General features: G+C 38.1%; 1 pseudogene; it reads left to right on the top strand.

Annotated features, from left to right (window-relative positions):
• The first annotated feature begins 7171 nt into the window (after positions 1-7171).
• LOC122110877 lies at positions 7172-7244 on the top strand (annotated as a pseudogene).
• Positions 7245-10114: the final 2870 nt, after the last annotated feature.

The raw sequence follows: 10114 nt of genomic DNA, 5'->3' as shown, positions 1-10114 counted from the left end.
GATTTATAGTACAGGTAAAATATATACAGGATTAAGGGGCTTTTTGTAATTGCTTTTCTTTTGGTGACATGCCTAGACTCCAAACTGACTTCTAGCTCTCCCCATACATAAATGATAATACCTGCAGTCTTTGCTTGAATATACTTGTGAAGCTAAAGGAAGAAAAAAAAGGTCTAGTAGGCCCAGACAGAGAACACAATGGCCGGACAGGAAGAATCACTAACATACTAGGAATTGAGATTTAGCTTTTATTTTTGTTGTTAAAAATAGCAATTGGCTTGCTTCAAGTAAAATTTCTTGCTATGATTCAGAATAAGAGAGGAAGGAACTGAAACATAGTAATTGTAACCCAGAAAGCCTACATTTTACATTCCAACTTGAGGCGTTCAATCCTATAGTATGGAAGTCCATAGACACGTTGCATTATTGTTCTTTACTAAAGTTTGTACGTCTGTAAAATCAAAATGGCATGCTTCTGTTGATCGGAACTGAAAAACTTGATATTTTGTACACAACAGTTGACACAGTACATATTTTGTAATTAGTACCCAACAAATATTTGCCACCTTAAAGAAGGTAGTAATGGAACCTCTTAGAAGCAGTGTGGCTTTAGCTTATTATTCCTGCATTTGCAGCAGAAATCCAGCTCAATCAGGTAATCTAAGGAAGCAAGTCAGATCACTCTTAGCAAAATGCAAAATTTACCATGAGTAACTGTTTCCTGCCCTACACCTTCATTTAGGGATTTTGCTGACTGCTTTTTGGAAGACACCTGATGCTGCTCACATTCAACAAGCACACACTACTATTCCATCTTTAAGATGGTCAGCAACCCCTGGAAGAGGACAGTTATTGTCCTTTTTAATGAAGTCCAATCTACATATACTCATCAGAAGGAATTTTTTATGTATACAAACAAAGAAAAATCATGTGGATGCATAGAAAAAGCATGAACTATGGAGCTTGGGCTCCATCTTCTACTCACAGTAGGTCAGGCAAGCATTCAACTCCCAAGAGCAGTCACGAGCTATCCATATGCAAATGGAGGTGATTACAATCTACAAATAGGAAGATTCAGTTAAATAGATTATGATTTTTTCTCTTTTCTTTTTTTAATGTTTTTTATTGCGAGAATACTGTACAGAGGAGGGATTACAGTTACATGAGCAAGGTAATGAGTGCATGTCTTATCAAGCATTGTTGCCTCCTCCTTTGTTTTTCCCCTACCATAACTTCCTTCCATCTCCACACCTACATTCCCCCACACCTAAATTGTAAAGTTCATTTTTGACATACTGTCTTGTATATCTCATTGTTGCATTGAGTCAACCTGTATCCCTGTTTAAACAATTTGTTTTTTCCCTTCCCCTCCCCAAATTATATCAACATCAAATACAGTGAAAACAAGGGTTAGAACGTGGGGGAAGGACATACAAAGCAACAAAAAAATCATGTTATTAATATGTTAGAAACAATACCAAGAAAGAAAAAAACCACTTGTGTCCTTATCTTGGGGTTCTTCCACATAACATCATCTTATCTGACCTTTTCTGCTTGTCTCAGCCCTATACTAGTTATTGCAAATAAGGGATACTATGGGGCCTATGTTTCTTTGGGCCTGGCTTACTTCACTTAATATAATTTTTCCAAGTCTTTCCATTTCCTAACAAATGGGACAATGTCATTCTTTCTGATGGAGGCATAGAATTCCATTGTGTATATATATACCACATTTTCTTGATCCATTCATCTACTGAGGGGCATCTGGATTGGTTCCATATCTAAGCTATGGTAAATAATGCTGCAATAAACATAGTTGTAGCTTTAGTATGGTCTTGTTTGTGATCATTCAGGTAAATGCCTAAAAGTGGGATTGCTGGGTCATTATGAATTTTTTTTAAAACCTCCTTCTGGTACCTGTCACATGGCATATTTTCCATGACAGATACTTCTAGCACCTACTCCATTTTCAGTTTACAACTAGTATTTCCACAGTGATAGCTTTGCAAGTATTAAGGAATTAAGACATGCCTTTTATTTTTGTTGTGATTCCATGAGAGCCTCGCAAAACCTCCATAAAGTAAAAGTTTATTTGTATTAGTTTTCCTCTTTTTTTCCAATGAGAAAAAAAAATGAATCACGAAGTAGCTGAGAGACTTGGACGAGGTCAAATAACCAGTGGGTTGCAAAGGCAGGCTGTTAAAATGATTGCACATGTAACTACTGACATAAACCATTCCTACCTTCCATCTCCCCTTCTCCTTCCTATGGTACACTGGCTTAACCTAGATTCACAGTTGTACATATCTTCCTGCCTGGGATGCCACAAGACCTTCCCTAGATCTCATTTCAGTTCCTTACAGTATCTGATGCAGTCCCTTTTATATGAAGACATATAAAAAGTAACAGAAATGGTGGCAAAGGGGTTTGAGAAGATTCCTGTCACAAATCATTCTATAGCATGGTATTTAGCAATGCAATATGAATGGCTCTCAGGATCTCATCAGACATGATTAAGAATTGAGGGACAAGGCAAAGAAGCTCAGCTGCCACCACTCTTGGCTCTGCTAGAAATTCAGTGGTTGTTGAGAAGGCGACAGAGCATGGCTAATATGGATACGTGTTATAGAAATTGATGACCATTGACTATTTGTGTGACTTTCCTTCTACAAGTTGTTTGTTAAATCCATCATAGCCCTAGCTTTGCTCAGTAACAGGAGAAATGGGAAAACATTACTGTTCTTTGATAGTGTATATTTAGACCTCCAAGTAGGCTTGCAAATTCAACCCCGAATTCCTTAGCCTTTACTCTTCTGATGTACCATGTATTGACTAATAAACCTGTCCAAGCCCCAAGGTCCTCAAATTTATTTTTAAAAAAGGAGAAAGAGAAAGAAAATGGGGCCTAAACATAATCATCCTGTACTTCTTTTTTCTTCTTCTTCTTTTTTTTTTTTGCCTAAGGCAACTCTGAAATGAATTAACCACCAACTACCTATAAAACGTCTGGATCTGCTAGTCAGAGAATTAGCAATTGCACTTTCTGAGCCAAATCTGGGAAGACTTAATTTGTAGAGGCTTTATGTTCATTGTGCTAGGGAATAGTAAAGGAAAAATGCACAGAACCAATGGCAGATTTTAGAATCTTAATTATTTCAAATAAAAAGATGGTGAAAGTTCCCATTGCTGAGTAATAGAAAAGTTTTGCTTTTGAAATAAGACTGTTCCCTTGAAAGGGAACCTTTGAGAGAAATGTTGTCAAGTGGTCCAGCCCCATAGTGATGGATTTACTCAAGAGGCCAATGGCCCCCAGCTTGTGTCTGACCTGTACTGGGTATTAACATGCTGTCTCACTCTGAGCAAGTCATTTAACCTCCTGCCTCAGGTCACCCATCTGTGACGTGAAGGAAAGCACATAGCCATCCCCAGAAGGCGAATGAACAGCAGGGAAGGGGGGGGAAATGCCCTGGAAAATTTTAATACCGAATTATAAGATCAAAGGCAAATGAGTGAACATAAATTTCTATTTACTCTACCATTATCTGTGAAATCCTGACAAAAACATGGAAACCCTTTTGTGTACAGCTTCTAAATGATAATTTTAAAAATTAGAGTTAACATTTTTATGAAATATTTCAAATTGAAGCACAAACATGGCCATCATGCTCTCTTCACGTGATGATGACATGAGTAATGGCAGGATCTGTGCTCTAAAATCCCATTGTCTTTATAAATAAGTTGGCAGGGAATGGTCCAGGGAGATAATAGACTCCCAAGAAACACATTCAAAACCAACTATGCCCGTATACTTACAAGGCTCTAGAACACAGCTTCTTCTAAAAATGGATATTCATCTGGCTTCTGGTATATCCGGTAGTTGGAATTTTGTTCATGAAGTCTTGTCATGGTTATTTGTAATAGTAATTTTCACTTGATGCTTGATGTTGAAAAAGCAATTTATTATGCCAAGTGAGACACATTTTAAATACTGACAACACTTTGTCAGAGCACATGATTCTGAAGTTTTTGAAGAATAAAATGTCCCTAAAGACAAAGGCACTTAGGTGATCCTCTGAAGTTATCCTGGGACATACTTCATATCACCTGAAATCTCCTTTCTTGACTACTGGGGCTGCCAAGGCTAGGTTGGGCTTGACCTATGTGACACATGAGAGTCAAACATAGCTACCCTGGAGAGAAGGAAACGGAATGACTGACTGTGGATACATCATGCACTCCCACCAGCTAGAAACACAGCTAGTAGCCCAACCCATTCCAATTCCCATCCTGAAACCAACACACTATCATCCTTATCACTGCTTGTCACATTGTGTGGGAATTTGGTATATTCCCTTGACAGAGGACTCATAGTTACTAGAAGACGTTCTTGGCAGGTTTCACACTTTTAATGGGTACCTTAAGTGACATCAACCTGCAAACCAGCTGCTGTTGCGAAGGCTCAGCTACTTAAAACCAGTCCTAGGTTGACTCTTATGCAACTAAATGGAAAAGCAATGCCTGAATCGTTCCTGAGATTTAGCGTGGACACAGTAATTGCCTTCCTTTCCAAGGCAGGTGATGCATTTGCCACTGTGGACTGGAGCATGCAGCTGCTCTCAGTCATACCAGAAGCAATGGGAGAGAAGTGCAGGAGGAAATAGAAAATGTCAAAGAGCTCCGGGTGGGAAATTACATTTTGCAGATGCCATTAAGCTCTGTCGGGGGAGAAGATGAAAATGCTAATTGATGGATTTTGTTATGTTTTATTGTCTTTTGAGTTGCTGAGTAAGTCATCAGATGATGCTGTTTAATCCTTCATGTTAAACTTTAAGGGGATCTGTCAACGGCTATTCATCTTTTACCCTTTCTACAAAAGTGTCTGAAACTACTGTATCCTGCCCATGAAAAAAAATTGAGGTTGTAAATATATGTATGCAGCTCAAGAATTGATAGAAGTCTTTATCCAAGAGCACTATGAGCATCAAGAGCACTATGGTTAAAGAAATTCTGGATCAATCAAGGGCAATTAGGATATGTTTTTAAATCTAAAATATAGATGTATGCATACTTTTACGAGCACATATTTACCCATGGTTTTCTTTTTTAGCTATGAAATAAAATAAAACAACGTGCGCCTTATTGGTGTGTGTGTATGTGTCTGTACATATAGAAATGAGTTAATAACAGCACTGGGTACAATGTGTTGGTTCAACACTTTTTAACTGGAGACCATTTATACTATATAGTACAGAAAATCACACATCAAAGAAAGTGAAAATTAAAGCAACTTGCACATTTTTTAAATGTTGCACATTTTAGTATATGTTTGCCACAAAATGTACTTTCAGAAGGCAACACGAAACAGTCCTATTTTTTTTAATGAATTAATGAGACATTTGGTAAAGAAAACAGAACAAAATAAAACAAGCCCTTGGTTTCTTGCACATATTGCTTCCTAGATCTAGACAATAATGCCCAGTGTGAACCTTCCTGTGTTTTTGCTTCATGCTCTAGCTATTGACCTCTCCTGTCAAAAGTCATGATTATCTTTAAGAGAAACTCCACAAAGCTCATTCTTGAGCCTGTCCCCAAATCTTAAGAAACCTCCCCAGATTTCCTGTTATAAATAACACTGTGGATGACCTGATAAACCAGGACAGAACAGTGTCCTTGAGTGGCAATTTTTCATATATGGGGTACAATATGCAGGGGTCCTTTGTATTTGTTTCTGAAATTTTGGAGAACTCAAAGAGCACATAATCTGCCCTAGCATTTGATTTGATGAGTAAATTAATGTTAATCATCCAATATGCCATCTTACAAATATTTTTACTTTTGTCTAATGCCATCAAGTTGTTGTTGACAATTCCATCAAGTTTTTGTTCTACCAAGTAGCTCAGCCCTTTCTTCACCCCATTTTTTTCCAAATACCTTGCTTGTCTTTTACTCAGTCTTCTATCAGATTTATTCTCTTTCTCTCTTGGTGATATCTGGGTGGCAAATTCTACCTAGAGGTACTTCTTACAGGTCTCTAAATTTTTCTTACGCTAGATCAATTGGAAACCTGTAAAGTACTTAAAGAAGGCTCAGTATTCTATTTTATAAGTGCTTATCTGAGCTCCTCTTGTGCTGCCTTTTCTCCATGTAGACGTCCCTGCCTGTTGCTCCCCACCAGGACACAGGTTCTGTGGACTATGAGGTGAGACAGGAAGAACCAAACAATGGCTCCCTTCTGTCACTGTAGTCTTCCCGTGGGATGGTCTGAGTGTTCTCCTTCTCATGCTAGTTCAGTTACATCATGGAAAATTTGACCCTACTCTCTAAAAGTTTAATGGAGAAAACTAAGGAGTGTGTGTCAGTAAAGGGAACAGCTAAGAACTCTCAAAAGGCTTCCTAAAGCAAATCCTACTGGTCTTTTTCTTTATAATAAGAAGTTTATAGTATCTACAAGGTATCTTGTCCCACGATTACAGATTCCTTTAGGGAAGAAAGTTCTCACATTAAGATTGCTAAGACTTGGGAAAAAATTATATTGTGAAGTAAGCCAGGCCCAAAGAAACTTAGGTCCCATGGTTTCCCTTATTTGCAATAACTAGTATATGTCTGAGTCAAGCAGAAAAGGTCAAATAAGTTGATGTTAGGGAAATGAACCCTAAAATATGTATTCAAATATTTTTTTTCTTTCAGGTGATTGTTTCTAACACAATTATAAGATTATTTCTTTGTTGCTTTGTATGTCCCTCCCCCATGGTATAACCCCTGCTTTCACTGTATTTGAGGTTGGTGTAATTTGTGGAGGGAAAGGGAAAAAAACAAATCGTTTAAATAGGGATGTAGGTGGATCCATTGCAACAATGAGATGTACAAGTCGTTAGGTGGAAAAACGAACTTTACAACTTTGGTGGGGGAGGAGGAGGATTGGGTGGGGAGGGTAGGGGGAGGATGGGTAGGGATGGGAAGGGGAAACAAAGGAGGAGGCTACAATGCTTGATAAGAAATATACTCATTATCTTGCCCATGTAATTGTAACCCTTCTGTACAGTATTTTCACGACAAAAATTAAAATAAAAATAATTTTTAAAAAGACAGAGAAGAGTGCTAGCCTTGAGCTGAAGACTTGAGGGACAGCGCCCAGGCCCAGAGTTCAGCCCCCATGACCGGCACCCCCCCCCAAAAAAAAGAGAAGATTAGCATGGCCCCAGTGCAAGGATGACATGCAAATTCGTGAAGCGTTCCATATTTTTACAACAACAGATGCTGGGAGGGATGTGGCCAGAAGGGAACCCTACTGCATTGTTGGTGGGAGTGTAAACGTGTTCAACCACTTTGGAAAGCAGTATGGAGGTTCCTCAAAAGACTCCACATAGAGCTCCCCTATGACCCAGCAATCCCACTTTTTGGGCATTCACCCAAATGATCACAAACAACACTATACTAAAACTACCAGCACAACTATGTTTATTGCAGCATTATTTACCATAGCTAAGATATGGAACCAACACCGATGCCCCCAGTAGATGAATGGATCAATAAAACATTGTGTGTGTGTGTGTGTGTGTGTGTGTGTGTGTGTGTGTGTGTGTGTGTGTGTGTGTATTGGATTTCTATGTCTCCATCAGAAAGAATGACATCACCCAATTTGTTTGGAAATGGAAAAACTTGGAAAAAATTATATTAACTGAAGTCAGCAAATTCCAAAGAAACATAGGTCCCATGGTATCCCTTATGTGCAATAACTAATATATGTCTGGGATAAGCAGAAAAGGTCAAAAGCTATGTGCATATGACTAGATAAGATTATGTTAAGCTAAATGAACCCCAAGATACAGACACAAGTGTATTTTTTTCTTGCTGTAGTTTCTAAGGTATTTATAATGTACAATGTGATTGTTTTTGTTTTTTATATGCTCCTTCCCCACAGTATAACCCCTGTTTTCACTGTATTTGATGTTGGTGACCTGCATCTTGAATCTACACTTCTCTAATTTGGGGAGGGAAAGGGAAAAAAGTTCTTTTTTTATTGTGAAAATACCGGACAGGGGGGTAAAATTCTTAAATAGAGATACAGGTTGACCCATTGTAACAATGAGATGCCCAGACACTACGTTGGAAAACGAACTTTCCAATGTGGAGGTGGAAGGAAAAGGATGGTGGGGGAAAAACAAAGGACAGGTAACAATGCTTGATAAGAAATGTACTCATTACCTTGCTCATGTAATGTAACACCTCTGTGCAGTATTTTTTTACAATAAAAAATGTTTAAAAATGTTTTAAAAATAGATTAAGTTTCTTTGCCTGTGAAAATTTCCAGTACTTAATATTTCAGAAGTGTTCAGGTTGAAATGTAAGCTAATTTCAAATTAAACATGTGGCATCAAAATTAAAGTGCATCTACTCTAACCTTCAGATATTTTTCAAATACATTTGTCATTTTTAGATGGATCAGTAGATCTCATTGGATGTTAGTTGCTTTCACTCTTTCTGACTAAGACATCATAAGAGTTTGTTGTCTTGATTTTTCCATTTCTCAATCTTATGTTCATTATTTAATGTTCATGGTTTTATACATTGTTGCTTTCAGAGCTTGTCCCAAACAGGCCAAAGAGATGGATAGGAGCTACATGTAGTAGCAAGACAAGTCTGACATCGTCAGTCACTTCTAGTTTTGCCTGTAACTGAGTTTTTTCTTTTAACATGTTATTTCAAATATCTTGATTTTCCTATGAGCTCAGTTGCTATGTTTAAAACAATCTAGACAACATTTGTGGTATTTGTTTCCTTTAGTCCCAATCCTTTATTAAACACCCCAAACTGGCAAGATGAGAGTAGATTTGGGGAATGGGAATATGATTTGTACTTTGCAACAACTTCTGTAGGCCTATAAAGTCTATAAGCCAATCACCATAGTCAGCTGTTTAGTGGGGATAGCTTATTCAGAAGAAAAGAATACAGCTTTAAAAGTCAAAGACCATCATTTCACATCTTGGTTTACCCAGCTGGTAACCTTGGACAATGTGGAAGTAGGTGACTGATAAGTTAATAATCAGTGAGCTCCAATGATATCGATATATTTGGTCTACTTCAGAATTTCTCAGCTTGACAGTGCATTGGGCTGGACAGGTGTGTGTTATGGAGGCTTTCACTGACATGGTAGGATATTTCATGGCTTCTCTGGCTTTTCCTCCCTAGCAGACAGTACCACATCCACTCCAGCTATGACAACCTACATGGTCTCCTGCTGTAGAAGTCACACCCCCATTGATAAGGGAGGATCTACATGTTCAGTTTCAATCTTTCCAGGAGGACCCCTGCATTTAATAACATCCTTATTGTCTTAAGAGGGACCCAGGGCTATGAAAGGGAAAATATGAAATACTTCATATAGGTGCTAAGAAGTTTAGGAAATAATTCTAAATTTATTTACAGCATAGTCCTGATCTGAGAATGGCCTGAACCTTTCTGTGCATTCTAGATGGAGAGTATTATCATTTCTAGTCATTTTACCCATTACCAAAATTATTCTTGTGTTTTGTGAGTTCTTAAAATTTGATTTACTCATACCCATCAGTATCCTGGGGCTGCAAACTGCAGGACAATCAGAGCCAAGGATCAACTCTGTGCCTTTAAAACCCTAAGAACATTAAACATCCTTGCCTAGAAGTAGAATTTAAATCCTTCAGAGATCTTTTGCTACTCAACAATATACAGAAAAGATTTTTTAAAAAAAGACAAACTATGTGGCTCCTATCTGTAAACCTAGCTACTTGGGAGGCTGAGATCTGAGGATCACAGTTTGAAGCTAGACTGAGCAGAAAACTCCATAAGACTCCTTTCTCTACTGAACTACTCACAAAAAGCTGGAAGTGGTGCCGTGGCTCAAATAATAGAGCACTACCCTTGAGCAAAAGAAGCTCAAAGACAGAGCCCAGGCCCTGAGTTCAAAACAAAAAACCACAACAACAAGAACAAACCTCCAACAATTCTAGATGTTGAGGTGTCAGTATCTGGTCAGGAACTTTTGAGAGAAAAAAGAGAGGAAAACAGAATGAGCCCTAATGGACATCAAAACTGTATCAAGCAGCAAATTCTGGTAGGAAAAGAACAGGCAGTTGAG

This window comes from Dipodomys spectabilis, unplaced genomic scaffold (assembly GCF_019054845.1).
Source record: "Dipodomys spectabilis isolate Male_0828 unplaced genomic scaffold, ASM1905484v1 ptg000081l, whole genome shotgun sequence".
Taxonomy (NCBI): Eukaryota; Metazoa; Chordata; class Mammalia; order Rodentia; family Heteromyidae; genus Dipodomys; species Dipodomys spectabilis.
This window is presented reverse-complemented; position numbering and strand designations above follow the sequence as displayed.